This window comes from Pteropus alecto, unplaced genomic scaffold (genome assembly GCF_000325575.1).
Source record: "Pteropus alecto unplaced genomic scaffold, ASM32557v1 scaffold71, whole genome shotgun sequence".
Classification (NCBI taxonomy): domain Eukaryota; kingdom Metazoa; phylum Chordata; class Mammalia; order Chiroptera; family Pteropodidae; genus Pteropus; species Pteropus alecto.
The window spans coordinates 4,847,664-4,868,067 of record NW_006433024.1 but is presented as its reverse complement, the minus strand read 5'-3'; the positions used below and the strand labels follow the sequence as shown (position 1 = coordinate 4,868,067).

Below are 20,404 nucleotides of genomic sequence, written 5' to 3'. Positions count from 1 at the left end.
TTTAAGTAATTTGAGAAAAGGAACAATAAAACTCTTGGTATTTCCCTTCAGCATCTCACAAAATACTTGTTATCGAGAGCTTAATATTTTTCAAATCAAAATACAAAATTTTCATAATAGATGGGACTATACATTTTAATAAATGTAACTCATTCACTTTATAGGTGAAGTTGCTAAGTTTCAGAGAGAGGTGTGGAATGTCACTTGCCCAGGATGGTGAGTTAGGGAACATTACCTTTGTAAAGACCAGTTCCTAGTCTGACACACCATCCACTACATCTGCTGGAATGAGAGGCCTCACCTTCATTAGAAAGCCCATGTTTCACATTGGAACTTCTTTTTCTCTTCTATCATCATTAATTTTTTTTATTTAAAAAAATATCAAAATGGTGCTAAATTAGCACTTTTTAATAAATGAGATATCTATTTAGTATACAGTGGTAGTATTGCAGAAACGTGGGCTTAAAATATACACCTTATTTACAAGCAAACGATTCTTAATTACACGTTCATTTATTTTTCTTTTGTGAAAATTGTACTTGTTTTTTAGTCTCTTCTGATTGCCAGGAATTGACAAGCCTCTTCTTGTTCTGATAATCAATGAATCTGTGAATTAGAATAATTGAAGCAATTCAAGCATACTGTTTGTAAAAGTATAAAAATATAAAGAGTAGAATAATTAAGAAGGAAAATTCCTCTGAGGAAACCAGAAACTCCCTAGATTTACCTAGCTTCATTGTTTACAGTTTCAGGAATCCTCGGTTCATTGTCATTTTTCAAGAACCTCATAATTTAAGTAAATTATCTTATAGCTGGATGTAGTTATTTAAAAATAAAATACTTAAAATCTTTACCCCTCTAAAGGAATTTTAGTCTAGATGGAAGGTATATAGAAATTTTAAAAAATAATAATAATATTAGTCAAAAATAAAATCTTGAGTTCATAGAAAACTTAATTGATTGACGTAAAAGTAGGGGTTCTGATAAGAAACATAGATCATGGTCAAAAATTTGATTTAGGGCAATTTATAGAGGTATAGACAGGAAAAAGTATCCAAAAAAAAATGTGAGGCAGACAAAGATTAACCACATCAGGAAACTGTTACCTTATCTAGGCCAGTTCACAGAGCTGGTACTTTAGAATATAGCCACTGTCACATCCACAGTGAGGCAGGAAGAGAATGGCAGTGGCAGGTGAATGAAACAAGCAATATCATTCATCTGTCAAATATACAGTAGTCCTCCCTCATCCACAGGGGATCCCCAGTGGATGCTCGAAACCACAGATAGTACTGAACGCTATATTTACGATGTTTTTTCCTCTACATGAAAAAGTTTAATTTTAGACACAGTTATAAATTAACAGCAATAACTAATAATAAAATATTGTTGTTAAACAATATGGGTCAGACAGTTATATGAATATAAAAGTTATATGAATGTGGCATTAAGTAAAATAAGGGTTACTTGAACACAAGCAAAGCAATACTGTAACATTCTGACAACCGAGATGGCTACTAAGCGACTAATGGAGTGGGGAGCATATGCAGTGTGGATATGCTGGGCGAAGGTCCGTTTCCGGTGTGATGTAGCAGAATGGCCTGAGATTTCATGTTACTCAGAATGGCACACAGTTTAAACTTATGAATTGTTTATTTCTGGAATTTTCCATTAAAATTTTTTGACTGTGGTTGACTGTGGGTTATTGAAACCACGGAAAGCAAAACCCCAAGTGAGTGAGTACTACTATATAATATATATTAATATATATTAATTGATAATATACTGATATTATTAATTATGATAATATATTGGTGATAACTAATAATAAAATATAACAATTATAATATACTACAATAAAAGTTATATGAATATGGTCTGTCTCTTTCTCTCTCTGTCTCTTCACCAATCTGATAACCAAATGGTTGCTAACTGACTGACAAGCCGGTAGCATGTTCTGTGTGGATGCACTGGACAGAGGGATGATTCATGTCAGGACAGAGCAGGACAGCATGAGGTTTCATCATGCTACACAATGGCGTGCAATTTAAAACTTATAAATTGTTTATTTCTGGAATTTTTCATTTAATATTTTTGGACCCTGTTGACTACAGGTAACTGAAACTTCATAAAGTAAAGTTGTGAATAAAGGGAATTATTACTTATGCTATATATTTTCAATAGAGTATATACTTTTGAGATTACTGAGCTAATAATTTTATGTAGTAATCTAACTTATCAAATTGCCCAAGTCTAGATAAGTGGGCTCGCTTTCTGTCTGAAAATTGCAATCCTAAATCCCATCCCTTCTACATTATACAGGTATATTTGTGTATATCTCCATAGCACTCCTCACGGTACTTCCATGCCAGAGCTAACCATGTTGCTCTAACATTAGGCTTCTCACACACAAGTGCCAACTCTCAGGAACTAATAGTCTAAGATTTATTTCAGATTGTTATGGGATTTTGCCTCTACTTGCTTTAGCTCTCTTTTACTACAATGGAAATATTTACTCCTCATCTGCTAGGCATTTCTCTCTTCCTTCCCCCCTTTTTTCCTCATTTATATCTAGTCACTTTCATAATTATTTCTAACTTTACTGATACCATAAGATGTGAGGTATTATCTCATTAGTTTATAATAATTATTATTTGGTGAGAACTATTTTACATTAGCCCCTTGAGGACAATGATAGTATTTTAAACATTCATGGATGAATGAGTAATTTAATATATATTTTGTGATCCTTACTGGTTTATGAGGTTTTACTTATTGTGCAACTTTTCTTTGCTAAGCAGATTTTATATAGTCTGAAGACTGTATTTATATTTTGTTAATTATATCATTTAATTTTATATCTTTCATTTTAATGTTGATACCCTTACTTTTTATAAATAAACCTGAAATTATAGGCAGCAAATGAATTTTGGTCAAAATATTACAGGTGACAAAACTGCTATTTGAAGGCAGAATTTATTATTCCAAATACCATGTTTCTTTTAATATGACACAAAGTAGCTTAGCTGCTATAGTGTTGACTAATGTTCCACTAGGTTTTGCATATAATAAAGCTCAATATATTTGAGTAAAGTTTGTTTGAAAGATACTTTAATTCTACTTCTGTACTGATTTGAAATTTTAGAGCACAATCTTACAGCTAATGAACTTTGTTTCATTATGGTTGAGGTTCGTGTCAGAATGAAGCCATTAATCACTATAATTCCACACAGAGGAGCCGGAAATTGCTAGAGACTGAAGGTTTAATAAGTGGGAGATGCTATAAATGTCACTCCAGATGTGAACCAATGAGAGACAGGTAATGATTCAGTAGTGTATTTTTAAACTGCATGTAGGCTGATTTGCAAGAAATACAGTCATTCGTTTTGGGAATGAATTTTATGAAACCAATTTATTTGAAAATTGCAGCTGAGAAATGATATGTATGTGACATCACTTTATTCATTTTTAACTGGAAGTTAAAAAAAAAGAATGTTATCTGGAAGAAAAAGATATTAAGAGAAAACTCTTCTCTAAAATAACTCAGCCCACATTTGATAGTCAATTGAAGGGACACCTATTTGCATGAATCAAGAAAAATAAAGATAAATCATACCTTTAATTTCAAGTCTCACTTTTATTTTTACAAGTAAAAAGAAAAAGATGAAAGAAACAAACTTTTGGTCCAAGCTCTGCAGATTAAATATACTACTGGCTGAAGAAGCATGACAGCACACACTGAAAATGGTAGAAAAGCATCTTACATTGTCATGTACAAAGTATTTGCATTCTGTGTGATATGGGAGATTAATGTTACTATAGCCTAACTCAGCAAATTTCTGAACTCCCTGTTCCTCAGTTTCCTTATCGGTAAAGCTAATGTCGTATGAGATGACATGTAAGGTGACTACCCCTGAGAAGTTGTGACAGTTTAGACAACTAATTTGTTATTAGTGACAAGTATATCTCTCTCTAGTAAAATCCTTATCGGTTATTAAAAACAAAGATGCTAACATTATACTTTTCTTTGGCCTAAATAATTTTCCTTATAAAGACAATATTCAGACCGAATTTAAAATAGAAAAATAAATTTTAATAGGATACTTTATATATTTTTTAACTTTTATTATTGTTCAGGAGACCCTTGTGAATGTCAAGTGAGTTTTAGTAAGTTACATAGGTTCATCTTCAGCGAGATGATGAATCTTCTAAATGTTTCTTAGCCCAAAGGCTCATAGACCATAAACTATTCATAATTAAATGAAGCCAAGTAAAACTTAGGTGAAAGGCAACTCTGGCATTAATTTGGGACTATTACTGATATCCAAATAACATATTTTTTCATCAAACTGCTATGAAAATGGCATCTTGTATTTTAGATAAAACATTTACACATCTATTAATATATTCATAATCAGTGTTTTTCAAACAAGCAAACTGCCTGTTTTATTTAAACTATAGAGTCCCAGAGAATTGTTATTATTCTTCTAGTGCTCAAAAATTTAACCGAATGAATATAACTCATTTCCAAGTGATAAAAGAATAATTCATAACTGTAAAATATTTCTCGATGTTTAAGGTAAAATTAGTCTGCATGTATTCCTCAATACCTGTTTTTCTTTTTTTTTTAAGTTCTATAGAGATAAGTCCCCTTTAATAGGAAAGTGCACAATATGAGGAATTGTGTTTTAACGATAAGCAAATTATCTGGTTCTTTAGTGGAGGCATTGTTGAGACTGGAGCAAGTGAAATATTTCCTCCTTCCGGGAATGGAATATGAAGCATTTATAGAGAATAGTGGATGAATGTGCTTCTTAGAAGTGAGAGCTTAGAAGTGAATATAGAACAGAAATTCAGCTTTAAATTTTTATGGACTGAAATTGTCATGTAAAATAAGTATGTTCAGAATACTCATATTAGCATCTACCTAGCTTCAACAAAGGAGCTTTTTTTTTCTGCTCTGTATAGTTTGAGAATGTGTGAATCCATGCTGCTCTTTCAGACAGTCATAACCAAATAGGTTGTAAATGATATACATGTTTAATATATTAAATTTCACCCTAAAATAAAATATGTTGCTGATTGCACATTAATTAGAAAGGTTTTGGTGTGTCCTATATTTAGATAAACCAGGCCATAGGGGTTGAGAACTTTACTATTAATTATAAAAGGCCCCCTAGCCTTTGAGTGCTCACCTTTGAGTTAGGGGTAAGTAATACCACAAGGAGGAGGTGATTTTTAGCTGGATGTGAAAGATCAACTGGGGACGAACTTCTCTAAATGGGTATGATATTCTGTCAGTGGAACATTATGTACCACGGCACTCACACGTACTACACTTTCAAACAGTGAGCAGTTTAGAGGAATATGCACAACCACGGAAATATTCTCCCTCAGTCTCTCTCTCTCAGTCTTTGTGCCCTCTCTCCCTCCCTCTCTCCTTTCTCTATTTTAAGTGCAGTGTAGTAGATTTCTGGGATTAAGACTCGTCCATCTTGCTTAGCTGCTGACCTGATTTATTCTTTCAAATTATTGTACATATTATTATCTCTATATCTAAAGTGATTGAGTCAGAACTACACCGAACATTTATGAACAAAATAACCTTTATTTAAAACTTTGTTGGAGAAAATGAGCATTCTTACTCTATGCTATAAATTTCCACATTGAAAGGAAGTTTTTTTTTTAATTTGTACTTTCTTTTTTTCTATTTCTTTATGTATTGTAATCCCTCTCCTTTTGTTGCTATTAATTTTACTCCAAAGATGTTATTCTTCTGATGTGTACTCTGAACACAAAAACAAGGACAAATCCTGGCTCTATCACTTATCAGCTATGAGACTTTCGGGAAGTTAGTTAACCTTTCTAGGCTTCAGTATCTTTCTCTATATAAGTAAGGTATTGACTCTAAGGTTCAGGTCTGAATCTATTATTTTTTGTGCTTATAATTTTTTATTTCATTTTTCATACATCATAGATATACATGATAAAAAACAAATTATCCTGTCTTCTTGGACCCCTCCTCAGAAGCAATTGTGGTTACTAACTTAAGGGGTATTCTATGAATTGCGTGAGTTTCTTTTTGACTCAATTTTTGTTGTTGTTGTTGTTGTTGTTTTCTATTTTATTAAAGTAAATTTATTGGGGTAACATTGGTTAATAAGATTATATAAGTTTCGAGTGTACAATTCTGTAATACGTCATTTGTATACTGCATTGTGTGTTCGCCACCCAAAGTTTAGTTTCCTTTGGTCACCATAGATTTGATCCCATCCACCCTCTTAGGCCTGCCTTCTCACCTCCATTCCCCTCTGGTTTCCACCACACTGTTTGTTGTCGGTGTCAGAGAATTCTATGACATAACTGCACAAATGTAAGTAATGATTACCTCTGTTTTCTATGTATAATAAATTCAAGTAAAATGTTCCTTATCTGTTCTAAAGCAGCGAATTTAAGATATTTGTGACCAATTTTGTATTTCCCTCTTGACATCCATGTTAGCATTTTCAATGCTAATGAAAATTTGAGTCCATGTGAAGACAGTTTATTATTTTACTTCATGGAACTATTACAATGACGACAACTTTGAAGGAAGAAGCAATTATTTCTTGAAAAATTTGGATTTGCAAGATATTTAACATAAATTCTAAATAAATTCTAAATAAATATAACATAAATTCTAAATAAATCTTCCTTACTGTAAAAGATAGATGATGCTATCCTTGAAATTTTGTAAAGTGAATTTTAAAAGCGATTGCTTTTCTGGGATCTCAAGGAACTAAAAGATATATGTTTTGAACCCAGGTCTACATACTGGCTAAGTTGGCCTCATGACATACTACTTATCTATTGAGAAACAGTAAATTATGCATTCTTTTTTGGTTCCTCAGTAAGTTAGGTTTTTGAAAGCCCTTCTATTACACCTAATTCTCTCCCCAAATCTCTTCCTTTCTTTTCTCTGTAAGGTAATATTTATATTTCTCCAGAAACTGGTTGCCAACTTTACATTATCAATTACAGGAGGGGCAAATAAGCATAGCTTTGTACCATTCAGACTAGTTATGACATAGCATAATGTAAAATTGCATGGGTTCTGGAAACATTCTGCCCATGTTCATTAACTGTAATTTTTTTAGGACAATTCTCTGTGTCTCATTTTCCTCATCTGTACAAAGGAATGTAATTAAATAATTAACTTATAGAGTTTTGCATATATAAAATGAATTAATTTATGAGGAGAAAATATTAGCTCATATTCCCAGGCATCTATGCATCACCGGAATTTGAGGATGATTTATTTTATTATCACCTTCCTACAGTTAGCTACCATTTCTTGCATCATTGGGCTAGCTTAGGCCATGCAGCTGATCCCCAGTGACCCTGATTTCATTTCCTCTCTGCTGCCACTGGTGTACTCCAGACTCTGGTCTTGGCAGCTCTTAGTATTATCCAGACTTAGGCCTCAAATTCGGTTTTGCTTTATCATTTATATCTGGAGTTTTGATGGATGGACTATATACCACAAAATCTAATTATTAACCCAGACATGATTTCTCCAAATGAAATTCTATAGCCTTTTATTCTGTCCTAGGTAGATATACCCTGTGGATTTCATGTACAGTTGGAAACTTGAACTGTAAAACCTGAGCATGAGCACATGGAACCATAGATTTGGATGAGAGGAAAATGGGAATAAAGGCCATGACACAAGTTATTCCTCAACAGAAATATTCTGTCATTTTTTTTTTGGCTTGGGGAGTTGGTAGAGGAAAGCACAATCTGATGTGATGAAGTTAACTTTATTGTTAACATAGTATACATGCTTAGCTCTGCTTTTAAATCCTCCATCTTGAAAAAGACAAGTTTATATTTTCATAGGACAAATAAAGCAATCGTTTATGTTTCATAATATCGATGGTTCTAGTTTACATATGTTTGTTAACGTACGCTATGTTTCATGAAGGGCCACTGTATTTTTTGTTTTTTAAAGTTTAGAAAATTTACTATATTTGTGTTTTGAGAAATGAGCTCATGAGTAGTGCTACATTATTTCTTATTATTGTCTTAGTTTTGCAGAGAAAGGATGGCCTAATAATCAAGGACAATTGAAAGACGTATGTAGTGGTTTGAAGAAAGGAAAGATAACTGCTTAAAGGTGTGTTAAAAGTTATTTTCTCTCTCTGCTAGGGAACATAACCTTACATGAGGCTCAAATATAATTTCTGAGCCTAATACTCACTTGTGATGAAACATCCCTTGTAAGGTTAAAAGAAACAGTTCTTGGTCATGAGGTATGCCAGTATCTTTGCTAGTCACTGAAGGTGATCTCTATTCCCAGGTAACATAGTTGAGGGGAAACATGGTTTCTGACATAAATAATTGTTATAAAAATGATAGTTATTAGATCGAAAATTATATAAAGTAATGTGGAATCCTAGTGTTAGGATGAACAAGCACAAAGTCTATAAAAGTAAGGATAGTAGTTTGAACTGAGTCTTAATGGCTACATTATGCTAATGAGGCAGGGAAGGATAATGAAGATATAAAGCAGTATGTGGCAAGGCACGGTGAATGGAATTACCCTGTAGACATATTGGTGTCAGACATATAGAAGCCTAGTTAATCTTGCTCATGACAGTGCTAGGTTATGTCTCTTAATTTCTCACTTTATTCTATCTACACATGCTAAATTAATTATTGAACTATAAAAGTGAGACTTTTGAAAACCCGGTTATGCATATAAAGTCCAAACTTGGAACATATCTAGGATGTGAGGCTGGGAAATTATAGGATTCCTTAACGAATAATATATTGAGAAAAAAATGGAAAAATAATGTCATTTTTTGTTATTTTAATTGGTCTAAAAATAACCACAACATAAATATATGAATTTTATAATCTGTCTTTACTTTTGGAAATATTGCCAGAGAACTCAGACATAGCAATTTGTATTTCAATATCGAAGAAATAGATAACAGATCCATGCATGCTAGAACTGTATAAATCCGATATTTGTAAATAGAACTTAAAGATCAGCTTGTTCTTTTACTAAGTTTTCAACTGACAGGATCCAGTGAAACATATACATTAGAAAAAATAGATTTATTCAATATAGCCTAATAAAATTGTTTGTGAATAATTATTTGGATTAATATTATAGAGCAAAGTTTTGGGACCTTCTGATACTTAGATTCCCTCTTTTTTTTTTTTTTTCTCACTAAACAACTGCCAGAAATTCAGTCTCTCTAGGAAATTAATGTTTTAGCTGATACCCAACCAACAGTTAACCATTTCAGGATAAAAGTATAACCTTTTACAGCTGAGACTGTAATTACCTTATAACTGCTACTTAATTAAATAATTAATATATTTAATTACGTATTATTTCTTAGAAGACGTAGATATTTGCTGTAAGTTTTCTTTTTCTTAAAACTTTCTATTATCCAACATATAAAAAATAAGATAATCTATAAAAGGAGTCTATTATATTGCTTATTAGTTCAAAGTCAATGTTTAAAAGATTAGTCTTTCTCTTTCCACTACTCATCCCGAAAAAGTGAAGGCATTTGGGCTGCAATACCCTGCTGTTCAATTCTTGTAGCCATGAAAAATTGTCAATGTATGTGCTTTAATGATGATGGATGATTCATGAGGTAATGCTATGTCTGCTGCTTTTTTGCTGTTCTGCCAGAAACAGCCTGTCATCCAGCAAGGATTTGATGACTAACTCTTTGATTTTTAAATCATGACAGAATTTCCTAAATGGCTTTTACATTTAACTAATTGGGTCATTAACATTTGTACAAAATTAATTGCCATGTGATGGTTTTGTTCTTTGGCTTACTTTTGTGCTAAATCTCCAACCAAATGTTATTAGAAGCATATGATTTCTAACTTCTTTATTTCAGAATTTATTTTGTGATCATGTGCCTAAATATTTAACAAGTATGGTTATCTCTTTTGCAGTCGTGTCGTAATAATTCTTGAGATATTTTGGTCATGTTGAGGTTTTGCCTCTTTTAAACTAAAATTATATATGACCGACTTCCCAAGAGTTCTGTAAAGATATGTTTTCAAAATATTCTGATACTGAAAGCATAAATGCAAAATAAAATTGTAAGTGCCCTGTTTTGCTATCTGGATGTTTTCATTAAGATTGAAAATATCTTCCTCCTGTTAAAGAGTGGGCAATAATGCATTGTAGTGTAAAATACATAACAATCACACTTTTCTCACTCTAATTTAATTCTCTGATATAGATAGCTAAAGGGAATTTGGTGTAATTGCCTTTAATATTTTAAAGATGTTTCCTTTGATAGTTGGATAAGTTTAACATATTCTCAGAATCTTGGTCAATGTTAGCTTGTCCCTGAGAGGTAAATATCCTTTAGAGATATTGACAAAATTTGAAAGACTATAAGACAGATTCCCATGTGCAGTGAATTTACCATGCACTGGTGCTTCTTGGAAGATCACATTTCTCTTTTCCCCTTCAACTTTAGCTTTGAAATTTGATTTATAGGGTTCACATTTTGGTTATTTCTTTGTATCCCCTTGACCCAGGTTCTAAAATAGAGCTGTGCACTTAGTAGCCTTCTTTGGTAGTATGTGGAGTTGCCACTTGGAGAAATTCTTGGAATCTTTCTTTGAGTGAAAAATTTCATCTCATCTTAGGATTGTGTCCATTATGGACTCAGTGCAGACTGAGGAGATGCTATACTTTTCTCTTAAGGTGCAAGGTTGAATGGGAAAACCATGGACTATTAAAATGGAAGACCTAGATATTAATCTTTGTGCTACCATGCACCAGTGTAATTTTCATCAAGCCAGCCCAGCTTTCCTGATCTTCCTTTTCCTCATCTATAAAATCAAGTTATACTACTTACCTTCCAGAGTTTTTGTGAAGATTAAGAAAAAATAATGATAATAATGGGTAACATTCATGGACTATTTATTTTGTGCCAGATATTTATTTTGTGAAGATTAAGAAAAAATAATGATAATAATGGGTAACATTCATGGACTATTTATTTTGTGCCAGATACCATGTCAAAGACGTTTAAACTTCACCAAAATCCTATGAGAAAGGAACTGAAACCCCATATTACATTGCGGAAAAGGAAGCATAAAGGAAGAGTAAATTGCCCAAAGTCACACAGCTGACTCACATATATCAGACTCAAGACCTGTGTTCTTAACAAGGTTGCAATGCAAAATATCTGGTCTCAAGTATGTGATCAATAAATAGTAGGTTCTCTCCCCACCATCTCCCCAGCTCACACACTAGAATGCTTATGAATTCTTTCACTGTATGTTGTTAATTCACAGTTCAATGGAACTTGGTGAATGTTGAAGCTGTTCATTTCAGGCTGTGGTATAAATCTCTCTTCTTTAGTATTTTCTCTCAGGTTATTTATTTTTTAATCTCATCTTCTAAACACTTTACTTTCAGCATTTTTTTTTTCTGACAGGAGCTTAAGTGTTTAATAATTTAGGTCTCTATTTCAATAATACATATATTTTGGCTGTCATGGCAAAACCATTTTGTAGGTTTTTTTTTTTTTTTTCTTTCTGGCAGTTTATTCTCAACCTTTTTGGTCTCTTCATTAGCCCTGCTCTCTAACTGTTGGGATACTCCTTCCTACCTGTGCCCTCTGTCCCTCTATCCTTGTGTCCTCTGTCCTCCCTTACATATTTATTCATTTTAAATCAAGGAAGCAAATGTTTGTCCTCATACAGATGCATGATAATGAGAATCAGAAAAGAGAATTTGGCAGGACTCAGGGTAGATTTAGAGACGTTACTCATGACTTTTCCTTCATTTGTAATATGGCTTAGATTTCGGTGTCTTTAGTTCTCTCTGTGTTCCAGTCCATTTTCCTTACTCTTCTGATTAGTTCCTTTTTTTCATATTAGTATTTAGAGTTTGCACATGGTTCATTATGAAAACTCATAATACAGGGACTTTTTAACCTCAGATCCCACTGCTAACAGGCTAATTCTTTTATTATTACCTTATTCAGATTCTCAAGCATCAAACTCTTTATAATGATACATTATGATTTGACTCTGCCTCTCTCTCTGGCCTCACTTTGCCCCTGTACTTGTGGTAACCATATGTGGTCACATTGGCTTTCTTTCTGTAATGGAAACTGGTCTTATACTCATCTCGAGGCTTGTACATGCTATTCTCTCTGCCTGGACACTTTTTGCAATATCTGTGCATGGCTGGTGTCTGGAAAAAACTCCTGTGTTTTCCTTTACTCTCACACTCACAGCACTTGTAATGCCAGATCTGTGGGCATTTTCCCACACTGACCAACTCTCTGACATCAGATGGGTGCACTGTAATTCAATTCATTTCTGACACTCTCTGCCTGGAGTGAGTGCAGACTCCACAGGTTGAGGGCTCAATCTCACAAGATCATCTCCACTTCAGATGCCTCCCAAAAGTCCAGGTTGGCACATGTACTTCTGACTGGCTCTAAATCAGGGTTCCTATGAGTTGTTCCTTGGGTTTGATAATTTGCTAGAGTGACTCATAGAACCCAGGAAAACAGTTTATTTTCTATTGTTGATTTATTATAGAAAGTATTTTAAAGGATACAAATGAACAGCCAGATGGAGAGATACGTAAAGTGAGGTCTAGAACAGTTCTGAGCATAAGAGCTTACGTCGCAGTAGAATTGGAGTATATAGATATGATCACCAATCAGGAAGCTCTCTAAACCCCAGAGTTCAGGGATTTTTATGAGATCTTCATCAGGTAGACATAATGTATTATTAATGCAATCTTCAATCCCTCTCTCCTCCTGAAAGGAAGAAGGGTGGGGTTGAAAGTTCCAAGTTTATAATCATGGCTTTGTCTCTCTGGTGACCACCCCCATCCTGAAGCTATACAGAAGCCCAACTAGAGCCACCTCTTTGAACAAAATATGCTCCTATTATCCAAGAAATTCCAAGGAATTTCTGAGTCTGTGTCAGGAATGGTGTTAAAGACCAAATGTTAGAACAAAAGATATTCCCAGAATCTTCATTGTTTAAAAAATTTCAAAAGTTTTAGTAGCTCTGGCCAGGAGCTGGGGACAAAGACCAAAACATGTATTTTTTATTATAGCATAATATCACAGCTGGCTTTTTCATCCATCAGACCTTAGTTCAAATATCAGCATCTTCTATAAACCCCCCTTTCTAATCATTTGATCTAATATAAACTCCACCAGTCATTCTCTCTCATATCGTTATCTTTTATTTATAGAACTTGTAATTAAAAAAAAAATAAATAACTTACTAATTTATTCAGTTGCTTACTTGCTAATTAATATCTCTCTGCTTTAGTTCAAAGATCATTATATCAGTGGCCAGATTTGTTTTGTTCATTTCGGTCTTATTGGAGTTGGATTAAACTAAGTATTTCGTAAATTAAATTAGCAGAGGGCATGTAGCCACAAATTTCTTATACTTGATTCTATTTGATAGGCTAAATTTAGTACTTTTACATAATAGAATAAGTCAAACACTTCTCCAAATTGTTCAGGGATATAAATAAATAAGGTTATTTTTTCTTATATCTCTTCCATTCAACATATACTTTATGTTCTGCTACTTATTAGATAAATTGGATGTAGAACTTTATGCCCATGTAAATAGGAAAATAAATACTCTAAACATCAGAAGTTGATAACCTTGAGACAATTTTTGAGTTTCAGGGTTTCTCAGAATCCCCTGAAATGATGTGTGGATACACACACACACACACACACACACACGCATATGTGTGTATGTGTGACTTATGTGGGTATACATAAATTCTCAAGAGAAAATTATAGTTTTTATCAGATTATTGAGAGTCCAGTACTCCCAAGTAAGTTGAGAGTTACTGATTTATATGCAAAACATACAGTTATTTTATTATTATTCTAGCTATTTAACTGTTTTTACTCTTGACAGAGTACTAGCTTAAATAGTTAAAGATTTGTTTTCTACAAGTTAAAATAAATTAATGGCACTTATAAGTACCTATTATATGCAGTTATATAATAGAGGAAGCAATGGCTATGGGACAACAAAGAATGTATGATTGAAAGGAGAATAAGCCACCTCCAGGAGCTTCTAATAAAATTTTTATTAAGTGAGAAGGATTTGCATATATATTTTGTACTTGGAAGCAGTTCAAAAATTTTTTATGAAAAATGTGCTGCATTTTGTAGAGTGGTCATACAGGATTTGGAATCATTCTCTCGCTTAGCAGATAAAAACTGTATGCATTTTTTTCCATAATTAAGGCTAATTTATATATTTTATTAATGATATTATTGAGGTTATTCCAAAATGGCTTAAAATCCAACAGTCACTTTAATGCCTTGTGGCTTCTAGGATTAAATATTTAATTATCTTTTATTGCTCAAGCTGTGACTGATTTAGAAAACCAAATCGGAAAATAGGACCATACAGAAAAAGACACATTCATTTGATTCCTTATTATTGTTTTTTTATGATATAAATGATATTATTTACAGTACTGGTAATAAAAATGATAAAATTAGTTTAAATTTTCTTTTTATCTGATAATAAGAATGTATTTTGCCATTTTTTCCCAACAGGAATGAACAATATATCATTTTAATATAAATTATCATTCAGAAATGCTAGAGGTTATTTCATTAATGTAGCATGATTATGGCATAAAACAAAGGATTATTAAAAGTTACAGAGGTGTGTCTCCCAACTGCTTTTACAATTTTTGATCTTTTTTAATTCTCTTAAATATATTAATTCTATCAATGAGATATTTTCATCTTATTTGAATTAGAAATATACTGTATGATTTCACTTATATGTGGAATCTAAAGAAGAAAGAGAACAAACTAATGAAAAACAGTCTCACAAATATAGAAAACAGTTTGGTGATGGATAGAGAGGAGAGGGGTTAGGGGGCTGGGAGAAAGGGGTGAAGGGTTAAAGAAGTACAATTAGTACTATCAACTGATAGATAGTCACAAGGATGAGGAGCACGGCATAGAGAATGCAGTTAGTATTAATATATTAGCCAGGTGGAGGGCCAGAAGAGAGAAAGAGCAATTCTCTCTTTAGGGGGATCGTTTTCTAAACTACATAAATGTCTAACCAATGTACTATATACTTGAAACTAATAAAATAAAATTTAAAAAAAAGAAATATATTTTTAGATCGAAGAAAGTACTAGTCACATTGACAAGTACATAGGATATACATGAATGTATAGATTCATAAAAGTAGGGAAAATATTCCACAGAGAAGAGTTCTGGCAGATGATTAACTTATGGAGTGAAATTAAAAAGAACTCAGCATAAATATATTCTAATAGAGACAGCATTATGAGTCAGAAGTTTTCCAGCTAATAAAACAATAAACTTAAAGTGCTCATATATAGATCTATGTATTGTGTACGCTGCCTCACATGGATGTGTTACATGCTGCACAGCTTGTGGGAAGCACTAACTGGCAGTACAAAATAAATGTCTCTTTCTACATCGAGTTGCAGCAGAGGAAATATGTGCCTTCTGTGGAACCCCAAATTTAATTTCCACAAATGTGCTCATTTCCTTTCTTTTTTAAAATTGCGGTAAAATATGCATTACATAAAATTTAAAATTTAAACCAATTTAAAGTATGCAGATCAGTGATTAAGTACATTAATACTGTCATGAAACCATCACCATCGTCCATCTCCAGAACTCTTTTCATCTTGCAGAACTAAAACTACATATTAAACAGTTATTGCCTATTTCCTCCTTCCCACAGCCCTTAACAACCTTATTCTACTTTCTTCTTCTATGAATTTGACTACTCTAGGTACCTCATATAAGTGGAATCATGTAGTATTTGTCCGTTAGTGACTAGCTTGTTACTTAACATAATACCCTCAAGGTTTATTCATGTTGTATCATGTGTCAGAATTTCCTTCATTTTTGAGCCTAAAGAATATTCTATTGTTTGTATGTGTATATATACATATACACACATATATATATATATACACACACATATATATGCATATCCATACATCTGCCAATGCGTTGCTTCCACTCCTTAGCTACCATGAATAATGCTGCAGTGAACATGAGTGTACAAATGGTTCTTCAAGTCTCTCATTTCAGTTCTTTTGGATATATACCCAGAAGTAAAATTGATGGGTCATTGTGGTAATTCTATTTTTAATTTTTTTATGAACTGCAATTCTTATTTTCATAGAAGCTGTGCTATTTTACATTCCCACTAACAGTGTAAAATTATTCCAATTTTTCCATGTACTTGACAATATTCATTAGCTTTTTTAAATAAAAATAATGTATTATCAGTATTGGCAGATGATAGAACTATATATATATATGTATGTGTATATATATATGTATGTATATGTATATATCTATCTGTCTTTATGCAAGCATGACTATATATGGTCTTATTATTTTATAGAGTTATCAGAATATACTAGCGATGTGTGTGCATGCATGCATGTGTGTGTGTGTATGTGTGTGGCCAAATGATTTCATGGCTCAGTAAGTACATTTAGAAGTATGTCTTAATTTTTGCAAGATATTCTTTGATAGACTTGACATTTTGTGCAACGTTCTTCTCACTACTTTCAAAAATTTATTTTTACTTGAAAATTATTTCTTTAGAAAGTAAACTAGTAATAGTTAAAATAATATACCAGCATCCCTTTTTAAAAATTGAATTTTCTGAAATAGGTTTACTCATTTTATATATTCAAATGAACATTGAGAATTTAAAGCCAGTCTTAAACATTAAAAATACTTGGTAAGTCAATTTTATAATCAAGACTTCTGAAAAAACTTAGTATTAAAGTCTCTTTTTGTTCTACCACTCCGACATTCACTACCTTTAACTTTGATATGTCTTTAATATGAACTTTGCCTCTTCTTGCTGGTGTTTTTTGTGATCATCTTTTCACTATAGAACATACCTTGAGTATTTATAAGGGCTAGGTGATCATCTGTCAAGTAGATTAGAGGCAGGATTGAAATGTTTTATTGAAGGTAGATTGGATCATATCCAGTGGTCTTTTAAATTATGAGATTCCATAATTTGGTGATTTTTTTATAACAGTATCCAGAATTGTAAAGCCCACGGAAGTCTTTGCTTTTATTTTTATTAAGAGATTTTTTTACTTCTTTGATGAATGCATTATTTTATCAATTTATATTTATAATTGTCTTCATATTTATGAGTTTCTTTTGGAGAATAATGGTTATTAGTGGTGACTACTTATGCTTAAAATGTGAAAATATGAAGTACGTTTGCACTGCAGTAAATATGACTATTCTGAACTCTCTTTGGCAATTATCCCAGGAAGCTAAAGGTTTACATAGGAGTTAAAGCTTTTGATTTATGATCTGTCTAGGCTCCTTTGAAGACCAAGAATCTCTTGGAAGTAAAATATTCAGTTTTTTTCCTTCATTATTTTGTTATACTTATTAGAATAATTTACAACTAATGTAAAAAAATAACTTTTAAATATCATCTAATTAATTTCAGTATTTTGAGGATGAAATGTTTATGTATGTGGGTATATTATTTGTAGCACGTGCAGAAATAATTCTGTGGGATGGCTTTCTTATAGAATTTTATTCACCTTTAGGATTGACTTTAAGTGTCAAGTCCAAGTAAAAGAAGTAGAGATTTTCAAGTAATACTTGACTCAATAACCTTTCACTCATACTATTTGGGTAGAGATTCAGTGGCTTATTTGTCAAGGATGTCACAGATAGAATTCAGGTATATCATGGGGATAGAAATCCTAAGTGAACTCTAAGGCAGTTCCAAGAAGGAAAATCGCTAATTCAATAGCTATCTGAAATCTCATTTTCTTACCCCCAAACTAAATTTAAATTGATAATTCTGGAGTTCACCTCTTCTTTAAAGTTCACGGGGAATGTTGAATTTCTTTACATTAAGAGTTTCCGGCTTTGTATAATGATTGTCATCAATTCGGTAATTAATGTTTGTTAATTGACTTCTGAGTTTATAAGAAACTTACCTAAATTTGTTTACTTGAGATTTACTTGAGATTACCTAAATTTAAATATGAAAGGTGTTTTTATTTTATAAATTTCATTGACACTTTTCCCAAATTACCAAACATTTGCATGTGACAGTGTTTAGTGTAGGCTTATTAACTGCATGTGTATATTTGGAGATCTAGAAGATAAAGATCTAAAAAAACAGGAATTTCCTCAGCTGTGTGAACATGGGTGTATGTGTGCCTCTGTCTTTACTTGCCATTAAGCACATGATTAAAAATTTATTAATTCACTCATTAACAAAAACATTGAATATTTCTCTTCTAATTATTTGGAATGGAATTAGCAAGCACAGCAAAGGTCTATGACCTTACGATGTTTCTATCCTAGTAGATTGCATAGATTATAGAGAGAAAGAGATGTCAAAAGCACCTAAATACTTACATATATTTTTTTCTAATGAGAAATAATGACCTATATAGGATTGATGCAATGTTTAGAAATACAGACAGAATTCTGTGGGAGGCTCTATTAAGTTTTGCACATTTAAATTTCAAGATTCTTACATATTATAACCAAGTAAAATCAACACAGTCTATAATGGCAATTCGTAGAATGTGTTTAAACTTATATTTTATGATACTAGTCAAAGAATTTATAAAAATGTTTGAATCCACATTTCATATTAAAAAATATATAAACCATCCTACTCAAACAATGTACAATGGACTAAAACAACAACGACAGCAGTATGCAGTGGGCTCTGACATGTCTCCAGCACGTCTTAACTGCTACGGATAAAGAACTAATTTTAGTTCAGTCTAAATCTGTGTCTGTGTATCTGACCGATAGAGACTGTATAGTCTTGTCTCTTATGTTCTGCTCTATATTTGAGGGCCCACTTCTCACTTTAGGGATCTTACTCCAGACAATTCTCAATATTTATTATCTTGGTAATAGCATCATGCTGCTGCAATTTCTGCCCTCTACTCGAAAAGTAATCTCACTAAACTCCAGGGGCTGCATGTTCTCTATAGGATCAGATATTCTGCTTTGACGCTAGTTGATTTCATATTCTTGGTCCACATAATGGGATTTAAGGTTCTTTTTCTTGTATAGAAGCACCTCATTTTCTTACAGCCATAATTGAAAATGGGACCCTTTTTTGCTCAATAATGCAAGCAATGTCTTCCGGGCAGTAGTATTTCTGGATAGAATTATTCAGCCAATATTCTCCAAAAAGTGTTCCTCTAAGCACTAGTCCTGTACAGTATTTATTTGTACAGCATTTCTTTGACAGAATAAGTTTAGGGAATACTGTATGCCATGACTTCCTCTTGAGACTCATGGTGTTTTAATGTATTAAAGGCTCTGGTTGTCATGTAAAAACAAAACAACAACAACAAAAAAAACAAAAAACAAATCTTTGTAATGTCCCAACAATTTTTTTCTAGAATTAATTGACCAGAATAAATGTTTAATATGGATGACATGTCTTATAATTTCAGCAGATTGGAGTTTAGAAAATACTCATAATGTCTACTATTTTGTGTTATTGAGTCATTTGACATATTTTGATGCTTGTCATTTGACATATTTTGATGTTTGTCATTTCTTTTTTAATGCAGTTTTACAGTTTTTACAGTTTTATTTTTATTTCAGGGAAGTTACAGTTTTACTTATTTCTTGCTTTTGGGATTTATTCTTGGATAAAAAATATTTAAAAACAGTGGTAGTAGTTATCACCTTGAAGATATAAAAGTCACTGTTAATTTTATTTTTTATTTATTTTTAATTTTATTTTTAGGCAAGGCAACCCTTGGTTGATCTCACAGATTGCAAGGACCTTATTAGTTTACAATCCCTTATTTTTTTTATTTTTTACACTTACAGCACCTGGTCTTCCTAGGTGGTCTCCCATCCAAGTATTAACCAGGCCCGACCCTGCTTAGCTTCCGAGATCAGACGGGACCGGGCTTGCTCAGGGTGGCATGGCTGTAGACATCACTGTTAATTTTAATTTATTACATTAATATCTATGTCAGTTATAGGATTATTGATTTTTCTTTAAAATATCTCAAAAAGGTCATAGGAAGATGATATTAGAAGTAGGCAAAACCTGAAGTCCAGTGCATTATTAGTTCAGCAAGAAACAAAAGGTTATGTGTATTAAAGACTTTTTGAAATCTAATCATATCAAGTATCATTTAAGATTGATTATAAGACATAACTGGCCATGCACTTAATATTTTATTCAAATGGTATCTACAGATTCACAACCTGGAATGGCTGAGAGAATAACTCATGTATTCCCAGACCTCACAGGGGTACAATCTAATGTGAGTGTTTTCAAATAAAATTCCACATACAGTGATATA

The 20,404-nt window shown here is 32.4% G+C and overlaps 1 pseudogene; it reads right to left on the bottom strand.

Annotated features, from left to right (window-relative positions):
* Nucleotides 1-19,910: 19,910 nt before the first annotated feature.
* Nucleotides 19,911-20,029, bottom strand: LOC112476755 (annotated as a pseudogene).
* Nucleotides 20,030-20,404: the final 375 nt, after the last annotated feature.